The following is an 18,459-nucleotide window of genomic DNA, read 5'->3' as shown; positions in this document are numbered from 1 at the left end:
TTTTCATTCTCTGGGATGATTCATCCCTAAATCGCGTTGATAAGTTCTTAAACCAGGTCGATTAAACAGGATTGCGTGAAATGAAATGTTCCCCCACAGGGAAAGTGTCGAAGAAGTATATGAAATAAGTTATTTATTTCAGAACACTTATTATTATGGTGTAAAGTAAATGTTTTCGCCAGACTTGAAAAAGAAAAAAAATGTTTCCATTGCCATGACAACATAATTCGCAGAATATTAGTTTCCAACACTTGCTTGCGAACAATGTGCAAAACTAAACGGAATGGAATTCAGTGTGAATTGTGGGTAAGCTAAATTGTTAATTAATTGTTAATTTTCACGAAGATTTTCGCGAATTGAAGTGAAATAGAACATTTTAATCAAGTCAAATTCGCGTCTTAAAAATGTGTCTGTATCAAAACCCATCGGAACTAACTTGCAGTTTTAGAAAAAGACCAGTATTTTTGTCAGCAGCAGGTGCGGCTTCAACTGTTTTAAATTTGGTAAGTCCATTCTATTATTTTGTTTTCAAAATTCCCAATGCTCCAAAATCCTCAATTTAAAAATTTGGAGAAATAAAATTGAAATGAATCGGCCAAAAATTTAAACTCCGCAATTTTAACATTGTGCCACTGAATTGGTGAGAGATTTAAACTTTCATTTGAAAAACTTGATTTAATACAGTAATGGTGCTATAATCATGGTTAAGGTTGCCAGATTTTTTTAACACTTATCAGGGCCGAACAAATCCGGGCTATCTAATATAAAAACCTGGCAAAAGCCGGGCATATAATTTCAAAAAAAATTTCCAAAAATTCGGAAAATATCTGGGCAAATTTGGTCAAAACCCAAGAATTCTCAAATAAAAGTAAAAAAAACTTGAAAAAAAATATTTTTTCATCAAAATTTATCAGAAATTTTGAAATCGCGCTTAGGGCTCCAAAAAACTTTCATGATTATTTTTATGGAACTTGTTCAAAAAATTTCGTTTTGGGCGCACAATTAAAAAAAAATTAAACAATAAATAGTTTTTGTTTAAGTTTTTTTTTTGCGAAAAAAGTTAATAAATCCGGAATTTTTTTCTATAAAATTTGGGCACCCGAGTCGGACCGGACTTCTTCCAAATTTTGTATCAAATATCCGGGCAAATAATAAATAATAATAATGGATAAAACCGGGCAGTCTGGCAAGCTTAAACATGTTGAATGACCCGAAATGATGGTACAAAATCGCAAAAATTTGACAGTATTTATTTGATATAGAAGTTTTTCCTTAATTTGTTTATCAATGAATTTTGGATTTTAATGTAGTAAAAGCTCATTTCCATACATTGGAGGAAGAATTGCAAAGTCTAACATCAGGGAGCATAGAAATATCTTAGCATCCTTTCTCCCAAACAATGAATATCGAAAAACCACGGGAACGTATGGAACTGTTGTGCACGTTTCTTCCTCATTTGTGTTTCATTTGTCTTTGCGTCCAATACTGCACAGTGGGCCCGGCCTTGTTAAAATGAGTAGTAAATGTACTTTTGCTACTCACCGTTTGAAAGTTCAGAATACAAATGAGTTGATATACATAAAAAAAAACTATATCAACATATATATACATAGAAAAACTTTGACTTTAAACAACATTTTTTTGTTTGTTTCAATAATCTATGAAAGTCTTCATAACAAACGAATGTTTAAGATGTAGTTTTCAAAATGAGATTTAAATTAAATTAAATTCGCCGTCTTAAAATCCAAATTTTTGTTTCTATATGCTGAAACGTGAACAACTTTTTTTTTTTTAATTTATCCTAAAGATTTTGAATCCAATGTTTTTTCTTAAAAGGCGTCTCAAAAACAGATTGGATAAATCAATCAGTGAAAATAGTCTTAATTCCACTAAAAATAATCTAAGAATAAATTCCAAAATACAAAAAAATCTATTTTTATTTTTCAGTATCTCAATCCAGTACCGCATGGAACAAGTCTGGAATTTCATGAGGCTAAATTAGAGATCAATTTTATGATTTTATGAGCGAAACTGTCAATATTAATAGAGTTCGGATAAAATACGGACAAAATTTTCAGAGATGTAAAATTTGTTAAAATTGAAAAAAAATCGATAAAATTTTCAAAGTTTACTGAATTTTTTAAAGTTTTCAGAATTGTCAAAACATGAACACTGTCTAAACTATTCTCTAAAAAATCACAATTTACAATTTCTAAATATTCAATTTTGACTGCATTCGATGAATTTTTTTTTTCCAAAACTTGTTATCACCTTCTCTCGAATAGTGTTAACTGCACCATAAAATTGACACATTATGCTTTATCAAAAAAAAAAACCATTTAGTCACACTTTTTGAAATAAAAGATTTAAATTTTTTAAAGTGTTCATTAAAATCTTGAAAGAATAACTCAAAACATTTAAAAGTCAATATGGTAAAATCTGCTGAACTGAAACAAAATCAACCAACAAATTGTTGAAATGGATGCTCCACCAACAAGGTCACATTTTCAATCATCAAACTCATCCTCGGTAGTTATTTTTTCTTCAAAGTTACCCTCCCCCAGTCAATCTGCATCGCATAATTAGAACATGATTCGAGCTTTTGCTCCTAAAAACACACGCAGACACATCTGATCGGATCCAATTCGATCCGATCTGATCAGATCTGATCGATCACTATCGATCGAAATGATGAACGCCAGCAGCAGGAAGTACAAGTAGTAGGTAGCAAACTCACCTATTAATCACACGCAGCCAAATTCCCGTTACCGGATTCGTTGCCTCCTCTTTGGATCCAATTCAGACACACTCGGCAGCAGCAGCACCAATTCAAAAACCGAAAGAATCTGAACTCAGTCAGGAGATTTGCTATTCTTCACACTTTGCTTGGAGACACTTGTTGTTTTTTACTTTTCGTCAAATCACACACACTGTAAGTGAATTTTTCCTTAATCACACCAGCAGTTGATTTTTGCTAATTTTATTTTAATTATTTTTTTTTTTCGATTGCTTCCTTTAATTTTTTTTAATTAGCTTGAACACTGATAATCCGATCTATTGGTTCTTCCTTCGAACTAAAATTCCCCGACAACTAATTCCTGAAAAAAATGAGATTAAAATTTTTTGGTTGAAAAACACTGTTTTTTTTCTATGAAAATTTGAACTGTGCCGCCCTTTCGCAGTAGGCCGTGAGATAATCCTTGAGTCTTGAAAGCCACAAACTTTCTAGTCACTTTGCCCGCGTAAGTGCATTCCAGAACTGTCACTAGTCACTTATTAGCAATGATCGAATTTGATTTGAAAAACTACCAAAAGAGTACTAATAATACGCGAGTGCCACCAACAACAAGTCAGGATCGCCAAATTTCGATTGCCATTGGCCAGGCGCAGTAGGCCAAGGTAGTGTAGTAGTAGATTATGTTGGGTTTGTTTTTTGCCTTTTGGTACCCCTCCGAGGTATTGTGGGACCAAGTGGGCACGCACTTGCACACACTTTGACCACTGAACTGAAACTGACACTGGAACCTCGGGACTGGTCGCTTCCAAGCTCGATCCAGGTCTCCTAGTGGGTCTCGTTGGGGGCTCTTTCTTGGCTTGACCGCGGTGCGCCGCGAACTACTGACTCACACACACTCACAGAGGCACACTCACACTGCTCATCATCATCCCAAGTCTCCGTCGACTCTCTGTTGGAAGATGGAGCAGGTTCGCACACGTCTTGTGTTGTTCGGCTTTCTGGCTTCCACACTTCCACGGGGTGGCCTTTTGGCTGTTTCTCTACTCAACCAGTGGAGCAGCAGTGGAGCAACCAGACTGACTCCGTTGGCGTTCACGACCAAACTAAGAGAGGGCGCGCACAGATCTTCTTCAGCAACCCGACGACGGCCAGGATGGACGCCCGGTATGTTGTCTTGATGTCCACACACAGAGAAAAATCACCACCCGAAACAACATCGGGAAGAGATGTATGTACGAAAAATAAAATCTTTTTTCCCTCCTCCCTGTGTCGTGTGTTCCCACACACTCTTCTAACTCTCCACTTTTTTCTTTGGTATTTATCTTCTCGGTTTTCCGCGTACAGCAACTACGCAGCAGTGTTGCAATTTTTTCTCCAACGCCACCCCCTAGGTCCCGCACTCTTTGATCTCGTTCAGAGAGCAAACACACTGGCGGTTTCGACTTGTCTGGATTTCAAGTTCACTCGGACAAACCACGTTATCCTTTTTTTAGGTTAGCACACAAGAAGCACTTGTCTCTGTCCTTTCGACCAGCAAATCACTAGTATTAGTCACAAATGTTCAATTATCCCAAAACCGTTAACAGGATTGATTGAAAATGAATTTGGTCCTTTGAGCCGGATTCATCCCACCACAATTTGAAACAATTTTGAAAAAAGTTCCTTAACATACTATTTGAAATTACACCATATCCACAATGCAATAAAAGGGAATTTGGTCCTTCGAGCCGGATTTATCCCACCACTAGTTGAAACAATTGAAATGTATCCCTTGAAATTCCCTTAAAAATCACACCATATCAACAAATTTTAATTAAATTAAAAGAAATCCCTATTCCCGTATCTTGTCCGAACGAATCCGCAAAAACGGGATGCGCAACCAGTACCTGGACTCTGTCCTCGAGGAGGAGAGAGATCTTCTTCGGTTCAAGTATTTTATTCTACTAATGCCGTTTTTCTGCCGCCGTGCGCTTAAAAGAAGAAAAACTAGCGGGCACTCGCCAGCGGCGGCAGCAGCAACGATGACGACGACGACGACGCGCGAAATATCTCAGCAGCAGCAGCTAGTGACGACCAAGACGACGACGACGACGGCAACTACTATGATCCATCCAGTCGTCCAACCGTCCATCCATTCATCCAGCATTAGCAGCCGCAGAAACAACAGCGGCACTAGGCAGCAGCAGCATCGCATTGCCAGGCAACCAACCAACCTACCCAATCGTCCATGCAAAAGGTAGGCCATGCGTTTTCATCGCTCCCAGCCAGCCGCTTCGCGGCTCCAAAAGCCGGCACTCGAACGCGCTCGCTTCTTCAGTTTCGAATTTCGGTTCGGAACACACTTGTTCCTTCCCAACTGTCTGTTGTTGTTGTGGTTGTTCTCAGCGCCTGCTACAACCGTTCGATTCGATGATTAACCGAAAACCGCAACCCTCACGTGCGAGGACCACAGACAATCGTCGGAACAGAGCAAACGCTGATCGTGCCGTTCTTGTATGCAAGCCCGAAGTCGGTGAGAACCGGGCAATTGCGTTCGGCAGAACTCTGTGCTCTGCTCGGAGAGACTCTCCGGAATTCCAACAGCCGGCTTTTCATTCGGTTCGTCGGTCCTTTTGTTGTGGGAGGGAAAAACTGTCTCCGGCGGCCGCCGCGTTCTATGCGTTCCGTTCCGGCAAGACGTGCATTTTTGTTTGGGGTGGTTCGGTCGGATGCTGTGAGAGCCGAGTTGGTTTAGTTTTTCCCGGCCGAGGCTCTGTTTGCTTGTTTCCGGTAGGTAAGGTTCAGTTTGGTTGCATTTCGTTGAAGGGAGAGGCACTCAACCGAGCCGAGTGCCGAGAGTTTTGTTTCGGCTTCTTCGGTGAGTGCAATGGGAATCCGTCGTAGCTCATGCGAACGCACCGCACCGCGTCGGGTGGAATTGAGATAACAAAACTGCGCTTCTGCGATGAGGTGAATTATCATTAATTTTAAAGTTTCGCTTATGGAAATCGGTTGGTTCTCCGCAATGGATAACGAATGAGGATTCTCGATGATGAGGAATGTCAAAAACTGACAAAACAATTTGGCGATGCATGTTGAACAAATCAACATTGTGCCAGCAATAACGCTTTGGGAATCACAGGGAAATATACAGGAGTTGTTTGTTTAAAAAATGTCCTTGCTGCATATTATTTGTTTTTAATTCCACTTGGCGAAGAAGGGCTTCACAGTAATTGGCCGGATTTTAGAAATCAATTATTAATTTTAATATTTCTTAAAGAACCTTTAACTATTTCGTCATTTGGGTCAATTTAGAAATTAAGCTTTTAAAAAAAATAATAGAAATGTTATCGTTTATTGTTTTTTGACTACAAGTACAAAATGAAAGCTAGTTATTTGTATTGAATATGTGCTTCGCTATAAAAAAAAAATAAATGTGTGTAAATAATACTGGCCTTTTTTTGAAAAAGCTATGGGAACTTGTTCACCTCCCATAGACCATGAATATTTGAACAGTTTGCCTGGTTATGAAATATTCATGCCAATGATGAATTTCTCGGAAAATGAGGTCTACATGAAATTACGTTCCATCGATTCATCCAAAAGAGCAGGTCCAGACGATATTCCGCCTTCGCTGTTGAAGAACTGTGCAATTTCACTTGCCTTGCCCATCAGTATGCTTTTCAATCGCTCTTTGAATGAAGGTACATTTCCGTCTCTATGGAAATCAGCTTGCGTCACACCGATACACAAATCAGGAAACCTTCAAAATGTCGAGAACTTCAGAGGTATATCTATACTGAGTTGTATTCCGAAATTAATGGAAAGTTTGATGCACGAGAGAATTTATCAAAGTGTTCAACATGTTTTATCACCTGATCAGCACGGTTTTGTAAAAAAACGATCAACTTTGAGTAACCTGATGTGTTATGCTTCAACGTTGATAAATAAAATAGAGAAACGACAACAGGTTGATGCAGTCTACATCGATTTCACAAAAGCGTTCGATAGAGTTCCACATGAACTGTTAGTAGAGAAATTGAAGAAGATGGGTCTTCCTACTTGGCTCACAAAATGGATAAGATCGTACTTAGTGAATAGAACAGCTTACGTTAAAATAGGCATCGTTGTGTCCGAAACTTTTAAGATATCCTCAGGTGTGCCACAAGGAAGTCGTCTTGGCCCCTTATTGTTCGTTCTCTTTATAAACGACTTATTTTTTTTTTTTTTGTTTCGATTTCAGTCGTTTTACCATCTTTATGGCATTCGCGACTTTATCAACGTTGCAGTTGGCGGATCGTTATTGAAGAACTATCCGGTACAACTGTGTTCGATGTTTACTCTTGGGCTCGAACTCGCGGACATCGGCTCAGGAGACAACAGACTTGCCAACTGAGCTATATCACAAGCCCCTATAAACGACTTATGCTCTCTAATACACTCATCGAAACTGCTATACGCTGACGACCTGAAAATATTCAGAACGATAACATGTCCGTTAGACAGTTATGTTCTTCAAAAAGATATCGACACGACTTATTTTTTTTTTTTTGTTTCGATTTCAGTCGTTTTACCATCTTTATGGCATTCGCGACTTTATCAACGTTGCAGTTGGCGGATCGTTATTGAAGAACTATCCGGTACAACTGTGTTCGATGTTTACTCTTGGGCTCGAACTCGCGGACATCGGCTCAGGAGACAACAGACTTGCCAACTGAGCTATATCACAAGCCCCTATAAACGACTTATGCTCTCTAATACACTCATCGAAACTGCTATACGCTGACGACCTGAAAATATTCAGAACGATAACATGTCCGTTAGACAGTTATGTTCTTCAAAAAGATATCGACACTTTGTTGAAATGGTGCAACACAAACGGAATGCAAGCAAATGCAGGGAAATGTAATACTGTGTCATTTACTAGAGCACGAAATCCAATCTTATTCGACTATAGAATGGATCAAACTACGCTTCAACGGAAGAGCGAGATAAAGGATTTGGGAGTCATTTTTGACTGTAAGCTGAAGTTCACAACGCACATTGGAGCGATCACAGCAAAGGCGTTCGCTACTCTAGAATTGATACGTCGTAATACGAAAGATTTTACAAATATCTACTGTTTGAAAACGCTTTTCATTTCTCTTGTCCGGACCGTGTTAGAATACTGTGTTCAAGTCTGGGCCCCCTACCATGACGTCCATGCTAACCGCATCGAGCGAGTCCAGAAAAGCTTTTTACGTTACGCTCTTCGAACGCTACGTTGGAACGATCCTGTCAACTTACCGCCATACGAGCAGCGGTGCAGGCTCATTGGACTGCCGACACTCGCTGAAAGGAGAATTCTTCTACAACGTTTGTTCATTTATGATCTTCTGATGAGCAACATAGATAGCAGGGAGTTGCTCGAGAAACTACAGATCAGTGCGCCGTCTAGAACATTACGCCATTACTATTTCCTAAGACTCCCAACTCATCGTACACAATATGGCCTTAATAACCCTCTGGAAAATTCATGTCGCCATTTTAATAATGTTTACCACCTTTTCGACTTTAATTTAAGCAAGTGTTCATTTAGATTAAGGATTAGTTAATAAGTACACATCTGTGCGACATAGTCGAAGGTGAAATAATAAATAAATAAATACTGGCCTTATGTTGCTACCTTGTGCAACACCAACCCTTGAAGTGCTTCGAAACTTTTCAATTATAAAAAAACTTCCTGTTTACAAATATTATGGGGTCATAGGAGCCTAATTACACTTCACTAAAATGTCTTCGGTCAAATCCGATGGCAGATATGAATTCCAGAATAAATTTCACGTATGATGCGTATTGCTTCAGGTCCTCAGAAATATGGTTTCGAATTTTTTGAGCTTTCCCATTCTTGTCGAAGAATTACGTCTTACGGAAACACTATAGGGTTGAAATTCGTGAACGGATCTCGTGACACGAAAATAGTTCCATTAAAGGACATCTCTTCCGATGAACATATCGGATCGGTTGTGTGTTAGTGCACCAAAACCAACTAACCAAAAAGTACATTTGTGCTTGGAAAGTTGTAAATATATGTAACTGCCGCCAACTCATGCTTCCAGTCATTTACAAATTTTCCAATGTTGTACATGTGTGATATCGATATTGCTTTCGCGACTCGACTAGGTGTCGCTCCCCAGCCGAGAAAGCAAAGAAGGCGTCTACACATCCCCCGATAAACGGCACAAATCCTTTTTGGTACGGCGGAGAAACTTCTGCTGCTTCTAGGCATGAAAACCATACGATAAACAGTCATTCTCAGGACTATAACTAGTCCCACGAAAGAGTTAAGAATGAAATCGTCAAAAATAATGTTGATATACATAACTAAAACAGTTTTTAATGTGTATGAACAACTCTTTAAGTCGTCTTTAAATGAAATGAAATGAAAATCTTAAGGAAAATTCGTCAAATCGATTTGGTTTTATGTCAGAGTATTACAGAGAGAACAGGTTGTATGCATACCTTCTTGTTTCTTTTAAAATTCTAGAAGATACTTTTTATGAAAAAGAAAAATAGCCCTGGAAGGGCCATTTGGAAGCTGCAATAATAAAATGCTGCTTCTGAACATTCCACAGCAGAAGAAATTACCAAAACCCGTAGACTTTTAGCTTGTGTCACCACGAACATAAACCATCGCTTGCTGCGACCACACGAAACCGCGCCCAACGAGCAAATGAAACTAGCACGCTGCAGCTGCTGGCTTTTTATAACTTTTCAACTTGTGGAACACGATTGGTTTTTTCTACTCTATATCTGTCCTCACGAAACCCCTATAAAAAAGTAAATTACAAAAAAAATACACAAAAAATTACAAAAAAAATGTTTAAAAACGACGAGATGAATCATCCAACAGGGTTAAAATCCTTTAAAAAAGCACGACCAACTGTCAACTTTTGGATGATTATGATAAAATGTCTGGAAAGTCTGGATATCGAACTTGTGTAGGTGGTGACTTTTTTATGTTGCTTCATGTTACTGTTACAATCAATGCCTGGAACTACGTGCTATATACTCGCATCATTTCCCATTATTCATCTCTTTCAAACATTTTTGAATTCCTGATTCGAATCATTTAATGCTTTATCACTCAGTTTTTTTTAGTGTTTGTCCAAATCCAAAAGTCTACAATTGTCTGGAAGTCTGGAAACCTGAAAAAATGACTGTCCAAATCAAGGAATATTTAAATGAAGTAGTGCCGAGAGCAATATTGAATTTATTATGTGACGTCACAAAACAGTTGTATCGGAATTTAAAACGAGAACATAGAAATTTTGAAGAATAATACGTTTTAGAACGAAAATGGATTCCAGTTTCATTTTGATTGTGTTGTGAGGCCACTATTTCATTGTAATATGCAGTTTCTTGGTCCTTTGGAAATTGCATTATATTTATGTTTTAATTTTATTAATGAATACAATGGAATCTTGAAGCTAAATTGTGTAGAATCGAAGAAAAACTCAGCTTTTGAAAGATCTTGCTGGTAGTTTTTGGTTGTTCAACTGATTGTAATGATTTTAATCCATCCGGTTTTCCATATACAATTCTTATGTAGAACAATTTACATCAATAAATGGTTGTTAACTCGGTTTACTCAAACGACAATTTAAGATTGTGGTTGTGTATAAAAATTTGTGTGTTGATTACTTTATTGTATTAAGGAGCTTAAACTGCACTGACTTGAACATTTTCATGGAAGACTTTGAACTTATTTTAAAGTTTTGCAAATCTGAGTTGCGAAAATTCACCATTTTTTCGAACTTCGATGGTCTATTTTATAGAAAAATTACTCGAAAATCCAATTTTTTTTTGTTTCGATCTTGTAGAGCAAGAATTTTTCTAGAATAACTTGTTTTCAAAATGAAAAGTATGTATGTAAGTAAGTGTAAGTTTCCTAGTAAATTAACAGAAATTTCATGAATGTGACGTCACAGTCTGTACCAATACTAGAGCAGGGCTGCCTTGGCACTACCTTCTTTAAATATACCTTCAGTCGAATTCCGGTACTTGAAGAAAATCACCAAAAATCTCTTCTAGAAAAGAAATTCAAAAATTATCATTCTATTCATAAAAATGTCTTTTCTTCTTGGCTGATTCCGAAAAAGTAAAGAGAAAGAAAAAAAAAGCAAATGTAAGAGAAGAAAAAAGTATAGTTCACATATTCACCGCTAGACGTCTTTGACGTTTGTTGTCGTTAAGACTTTTTAAAACGACTTATTGTTGGCACCGTCTTTCTCCCATGTTAGTTTGTTTACCGATATTGAGCATGGGAATTAGATTAAAAATATATTTGAAATACTGAAAACTATTTTTAACAGTAATGTTCAATATTGCTAGATAAAATACTTTAAATCTTGCTCACAACCGTGCATGCAATCAAATATGAAAAAAAAAACATATCGTTTAGTGTAGAAGGCATAATTGGACATTTTGAAAAATGAAGCTAGAAAGTTACGTGTTTGTAAACAATCGGATGTGTTGAACGGCGACGATGTTAATAATTTTACCACAGAATTGACGAAGTACAATTAATTAGGTTAAATCGATTACCTGAGCCAAGATATCGCAATGTTGTTGGAACTTGTAAATGTACCGGATTTGTTGTGGTTCTTTCATTCTTCAATGGGATAGCGTTCAATGGTTGGTCCAATAAGTTAATAAACTTCTCAGCCAAACATTTTGGCATTCGAAAGAGTTTTTCGAAATTTGCATCCGAAATATCAAATGGATTACTAATATCTCTCAAATAACGACGATGCCGAAGTAGTTCGATTTTTTTTCTTGGCGTTTATACCACTTTTTAATAGTAATATGATACAATCATTTGCTCCATTATTTTCAATTTTTCATAGGTATTAACGTTTAATTTAACAAAAATCCTCACTGAAAAGAAATGTCTTTTCAAATTTCCGAAGCAAAAATGCCGAAGAAATTAGAAATCTCGTTTTCTATTTCAAACGTCAAAAAATGTCTTCTTTGAATTGACCGGAATTTCAATCTAAGGCAATTTCATAACGAAAAAAATCCGAAGAAATTGAAAATCATGTTTTCTTTTTTAAACGTCAAAAAATGTCTTCTTTAAATTCACCGGAATTCCAAGATAAGAAAATTTTAAAAATGTCTTCAATAATTTTTTTCTTTCACGCCATTTTTTGCCCGGAATTCGGCTGCTTGTGTCGAAATTCCAAAAAGTCTGGAAGATCCAGATAAAATCTTTAAGGTTGACTGGTCGCAGCAAGCGGTGGTTTTTATTGTGTTGAAAAGTTTTTTTTTTTGTTTCTTTCAATTTACTCTATCCTTCTGTGAAAAGTGGAACTATCGGAATTGTTCGATCAAACCTGAATGCGAAAACATGACAAAACAATTTGACATGATATGACAAGATAACATGGAATGACAGAATGAAAAAAAAATGTCAAATACGATAACTTTCCAGTAGACAAAAATAACGAATATACACTGCCGGCCAAAAGTTTGGGATCACCCACTAAAAAAACCCGTGCAAATTTTGATCGTTGATATCTCAGCCGTCTTACACAGCAAAAATAATTCGTGTAATTTTAGATCGGAAAAGATGCACGAAAACGGAACATCGTTTTCGATCTAAAATTCTATCACGGCGTGTAAATTTAGATCGAAAGCGATGCACGAAAATGGAACGGATTATTGTCGTGTAAAAATACACTGCGATGTAAAATTTTAGAATTTATTCTGAATATTTGCATTTTTTAGTTAATATTCATGTTTCAAATATTAAAAGCCTTTATGAAAAGTACAAAGATGCAATGAATATTTTTATAAGACATTTATTTTCAAACCAAGCACTTACAGTAAAAAAAATTCACACATAATGGGCAGCGCCGGAAGTTGCAGCAAACGTTGCAGAAGATTTCCACCCTGGTCAGTGTCACCAGTCGAATTTCTGTTGGGAGGATTTCTGTTCCGGCCAATCCGGTTCCAGGTCACTGTAAAAAAAGAAAGAAAAACTGTTCATTGCGAAATATTTAGTTTTTATTCTGTATTTCACTTCATTTACCTTCATCCGTTCGGAATTCCATAGCTTTCTCGGGCTTTTTTGATTCATATACCGCTTTCAGCAAACAGCAAATCTTGCTCGTACGGTGCCTGTATGGAGCCTTGAAGTTAGAACCTCTGCGATCTTACGACATGGGCTTTCACTTTTTACTTTTGCTATCATCATCTCGAGTAAAAACACATAAACTCAAGCCGTGAAAGAAAGGTAAACAATGAGTCTGTCATAATTTAAATCGTTTTTGATGTAAAATTATCTCCCAAAGTTGCTTTCTAGATCATGCAGTGTAAATTTATAGCATCGAATCTAATTTTACACTTTTTATTTTAAAGCGATGAAAAATAGACCAAAAATAGTTTGAAATTACATCTTTTTTTCATTTAAACTAGGGAAAAAATAGATGCCACACGTTTTAGATTGCGTATACTTTTAGAAATTTTTTGCTGTGTAGGACATATTACAAACCTTCTGATCTCATTTGAAAGATAATGAGCAATAGCTACTTTGGAGGTATTTTGCCCAAATATAGTGTTTTAGTTTCGTACCTAAAACTTAACCTAAAGTCAGAACATTTCCAAAAAAATCGCACCGAATCAAAGCCGATCATCTCGGGATAGGGTGGACCAAATTTCAAAATTTGAGTTGCATTAGAATCCTTTTCTTTACTTCCTAAAACACAATCAAAAAATTCTGTGCAAAAATTGAAAAATGTACTTTGAATTGATAACCATAAAAAAATCAGAATCATCAACGGGAACTTTCAAAAAACAATTAATTTCAGGTGATTTTTTTATGGTTATGGTTATCAAATATAATTTTTGAATGAATTTATGAAAAAAAAAACAACAATTCCTAAGCTTCCAAATGAACCCTTCAGATCTGCAATACGATGTTATGTGAGAAAGATATGACTATAATAAATTTGCATGTTTTTGAAAAGAATGATCCCAAACTTTTGGCCGATACACCATACAAAGGGGTGATCCCAAACTTTTGGACGATAACTTAAATGTCTATTTTATTAATTAAAAGTACATTTTTAAATTTTTGCACAAAATTTTTTGATTGTGTTTTGAGAAGTAAAGTAGAAGGATTCAAATGCAACTCAAATTTTGAGATTTGGTCCATCCTATCCCGAGATGATCGGCTTTAAACATTGAAAGCGATTTTTTGAAAATGTTCTGACTTTAGGTTAAGTTTTGGGTTCAAATCTAAAACAAAATACTTCCGATATAGCTATTGCTCATTATCTTTCAAATGAAATCAGAAGATTTGCAATATGTCCTAAGACGGCTGAGATATGAACGATCAAAATTTGCATGTTTTTAGTGGGTGATCCCAAGCTTTTGGCCAGCAGTATTCACCGGGGAAGATAATGCAAAAAATGAACAATCAAAGAACGGCCATTGCAGGATATAAATGTTTGAGTGTTTAACATAACATTCAAATGACACAAAAAGTAAATCCAATCGTAACTCTCTACACAGTAAATTTTTGCCTCGATTTCCAGCAAACAAACTAAAGGTGGAAACGTCCAGCAATCCATATTTTTGCTGGAAGCCAGGTAGCATGATTCGTATTGCTGAGTGTTCCAGCACTTGTTCATTTTTGCTGGAAATTTTTCAACAATTGATCCGTGTTGCTGGAAAATCAGAAATCGATCTTTCAAATTAGGAACTTAGTTATTTTTGAGAGATAACTTGAGGTGATTGAAAAAAGGGCTCGAAGTTTGACGTTTTCCAATAGAAAAAAGACTCTTAAAGCGAATCATTCGGTAAGTAGACTGTTTAGCATGAATTTGACATGAAAGCTGACAATGTGTTTCTTATTTCACAGACAAATTCTATTTTTTAAATCCGGACGAATAACCGCTGGAAGATTTAGGAAGAGCAGGCGATATGGTTAAGTTTTTGCGCAACTTACATTTTGCTTTATATTCATTCATAAAACTAATTATTTTTACCAAAGCATGGAAAAAATGCTTTGAAAAATATGAATAACAAGCAATATTTATGAAAAGAAATCAATATGAACAAAACATTTTTAAGGTTTCTGGAAAATCATGTTGATGATTGCTGTTTTTCCAGAAATTGAGATTGCTAGTCTTTCCAGCAATCTTTATTGCTGGAAATTTTGCGGGAAACCAGCAGGACAAAAACCAGCAATTTTTTGCTGTGTACAATCACGGTAGTGTACTATACAACCTGTTCAACTTTTTCACTTTAAAAATGAACATACACATATAGGATCCTTTTAAAAGATCTAATTTACTTAACACTAATGCCTAGTTGTGAATGACTTAGCCTCCAAAAAGAGTACTATGTATGTTGTGACCGAGATTCGATATCATGATCGCTGGCTTAGAAAACTTGAACGCTATCCACTACGCCACGAGCGGGAGCTCCCCGTTTTGCACCGGTGAGGATGGTTTGATCGAATTTTGTGTGCAAAATGACCATTTGAATCATGTCTACAGCCGCCCATAGAATGGCTTTTAAGACCAACTAAGCTAATCCTGATTGTTTGCTAGTCCATTTTCCGTCTAAAATTGGAGTTTGCCGGAGAGGAGCATTCAAATTATTTCAAGTCAATTCATATGTGTTATTTTGAGACATTTTGTTCGAGAGTAATGTAAAAAACTAATTTTTCATCAATTACATTGGTTTCAAGCGGCTGGTTCTCTAAGCTTGAGTTTTAACAAATATTTCAAACCAAAACAGCATTCAAATTAGATCAACGATGAGAAAGTTATCAGGCTTCAAATATGACCTTCTGATGGGTCAATGGCTTTTCAAACGTTCATATATCTTTTTAATCATTATAACCGTAATGCGGCATTTGAAAGAAATATTTATCAAAGTTCAATCTTTAAGTTGGTAATAATCAAGATTTTTTTTTAAGTGTTCAGTACTCTCAATTCTGGGAGCGACTTTGCATCGTTAGAGGTTGAAGGTAGTTTAATTGAACCTGCAACAAATTACGATTGTTATTGAATTAATTATTCCAAAAAAAAAACAGTCTGATTATAACATTTTGAATGACAGAGTTACCTGTCGATGAACTCGTTGCACGTGGATTCAAGCACTTCATTTGAGGGAAAAGATTTGAAACCAGGAGAATGCAATTTTAAAAATTTTGCTCAACCATACGTAGGTACATAACATATTTAACTCGAAACTACTGACAGAAGAATGAGAAATATCATCTGGTAGGCCGTGGCCTGCTTAAATGGTTTTCTTTCAATGTTATTCAATTTTTCAAAGATTGCTTGTTTATTTTGTGGTTAGAAACTTTCAATAACAAATGAAACTAAAAAAAATGTTTCTATCGCTTCTAGTTGTAAATTCAGTAAAAGGCAGGTATAAAATCCAGGATAAAAATAGAAATTTCAAACTGTTCTAAACGATCCTCACATTTACTCCTGCTTCGACTGGACTGTAATTAATTACCATTACCCCCGCCTCGAAGGGTTCAATTGAATGTTAATAATAAATCTTCTTCAGCCCGAGAAAAATGGGTACTGCGTAGATTAATTCCTTGAACTCTTCTTCAAGGAATGTATAATTAAAGGTGTGCAATTGTCGTCCATCTTCTTTGGCTTCTTCTTGTTGGCCCTCCCATCGACGACGGATGGTCAGGCGCTGCTCGCCAAACGGGAGACTCCCCGTAGATGACAACAATCATTATCTTTTAGTACGACTTCTTTCTTTTTCCTCTTTCTTTCATTCTTTCTTCCTATCCGCTGCAGGCTCCCCGCACGCTGACTTCTCTTAGCTTGGCTTGGCTTAACTTAAGTTGGCCTAAACGCTTTCATCGCTGCTAGATCGACAACTCCCTTCGATGCTTTCCCGATCGTGTGTGTATGTCCCCCGTTGTTGCTGGTTGATCGAGATCTATCGATGGCACTTTGCCAACTCGGGTACACACAATCGGCCATCTTCGTTGCACCGGGTCCGGATGAGCTTCGTTTGGCTTGGCTTGGTTTGCCGTGGCCTGGCCTGGCCATTCCGCCCCAAACTATCGAAGAGCTATCGATGGTTGTTGACTGAATGTAATGTACTTATGTGGTCCTCCCTTCCTCTACCCGGTCGTATTCCATTCCTAGGGGAAAGCGTTCGGGAATCGCTGAGTGATCGTTTTGCATACCACATTAGAGGCGTCTTGGCGTCGTCGTCGTTGTCCCGGGCTGTACCCTGGAGAATCCGCACTTTCGACAGAGCTACAGGGGAGGTTCCCTCCGAGGGGTAAAGATTCCATCGATTGCAACCCCGCTCGCAACAGGTTCGTTCCCCGGGAACTTCGTTTGTAAGCTATTTTTTCTCCTGTCGTCCGCGTGCTCTAAAATTAGAAATTAGCCTCGATCCCTCTCGCGCATAGCCGAGGAACTGGCTTCCCGGAGGAGACCTGAATCTGGCCAACCACCACCGGTCCGGTTTGGGATGGATATGGTATTTAAACAATCGGCCGAGCCAGTCCGCCAACGTTAGAAGGAAGGAAGGGCGGATGGCCAGGAACATGTTCGCATTTGTCCAAGGGGAATGGACGGACACGAGGCGAGCAATTACTGGTCTCTTCCGCGAAGTCCGAAGATCAGCATCGAAGCTAGCTCTCAAAACCGGCCCCATTGCTTCGACAACATTCCAGCTCTGTGGCTCCCAGTCTTGGAAATGGAACAAGCAAGTGCCGTCGAGTTTCGCTCACCTTGAAAGATGGCGTCCTTCCAGTGAACTTGCCCGGCCAATGGAGGTCACCTTTAAGGGAGCCATCGGATCGAAGCAACCGAAGTGCCGAAATTAACTCATGGCCTACCCTTCGATTGAATCTTTGAACGAACCTGTTCCTCTCCTGGACGAACCTGTTCATCAAACGGCATCCTGTGTTAATTAGCGAGAAATGTCAGATGCAGGCGAATGCATGCAAGGATGACAGTTGCAGCCCGGACACGTAACCAAGAAAGCAAGCAAACAAATGAAAAAAAAAAAACAAACACATGTCACTCCTCTGCTCAGAGTGCGAGGTGCACAGGAATCTCTGCCGATGAGCTATTTAAGTGAATAGCGGTCACACTCGTCATAATACTGACGTTAATTAAAGTGGACATTTGCTTCCCTTCCCTGCAATGTGGGTTTGCCTCCGCACTCAAAAACACGCGGTGGGGTGCAGTGGGCATGGATGCACGTCGACGCCGAGGAAGTGCGTTCAGCATCACGCAAGGATGTCTGCTAAATTGTTCCATCGGGATATTTTATGTTAACTAACTTCATTCTGCTTTGACACAACTAATGTTTTCCTTGTAACCTGTTAATATAAATCTTCAATCTTATTTACAAAAAATAGTTTCTTTGTAGCATCATGACCTAAGAACGGTAGATCTAATTCACCGAAATTTTGGTATCCGGAGATTTTTTTGGGTGAGAGATTGTTCATATAAAGGTCAAATTCCAAGTTATTTTCATAAATTTGGCACATATGGCACATTTGATAACTCCAAATTTATTCCAATGATCACATTGATCATTTAAAAAAAATCCAACTATACCATTCGATAAATCTTTTCAAACCACAAAGCAAAGTTGCATAAAGAAAACGCTTTTGGGGAGGGAAATTCGTTTTACCACATTTGATATTTTCTTATGAAAATAAGAAATTTTCAAATTAAAACAATTGAAACTAT

At 37.5% G+C, this 18,459-nt stretch overlaps 1 protein-coding gene across 7 annotated transcripts in view; it reads right to left on the bottom strand.

Annotated features, from left to right (window-relative positions):
- Window positions 1-4,683, bottom strand: part of LOC129740327 (microtubule-associated protein futsch) — a 184,100-nt gene extending 179,417 nt beyond the window's left edge. For 2 of the 7 annotated variants that reach the window (XM_055731971.1, XM_055731978.1), the window contains exons 1-2: window positions 3,310-3,445; window positions 2,738-3,098 (exon numbers count right to left, since the gene is read on the bottom strand). The gene's annotated coding sequence lies outside the window, so the exon portion shown is untranslated. Of the gene's footprint in view, window positions 1-2,737; window positions 3,099-3,309; window positions 3,446-3,627; window positions 3,845-4,623 lie in introns of those variants that run through there. The other 5 variants (XM_055731974.1, XM_055731975.1, XM_055731976.1 and 2 more) reach the window with 5 other exon arrangements.
- Window positions 4,684-18,459: the final 13,776 nt, after the last annotated feature.

The sequence above is a fragment of the Uranotaenia lowii genome, chromosome 1 (genome assembly GCF_029784155.1).
Source record: "Uranotaenia lowii strain MFRU-FL chromosome 1, ASM2978415v1, whole genome shotgun sequence".
NCBI lineage: Eukaryota > Metazoa > Arthropoda > Insecta > Diptera > Culicidae > Uranotaenia > Uranotaenia lowii.
The sequence above is the reverse complement of the archived record's forward strand: the minus strand, read 5'-3'. Positions and strand labels throughout refer to the sequence as shown.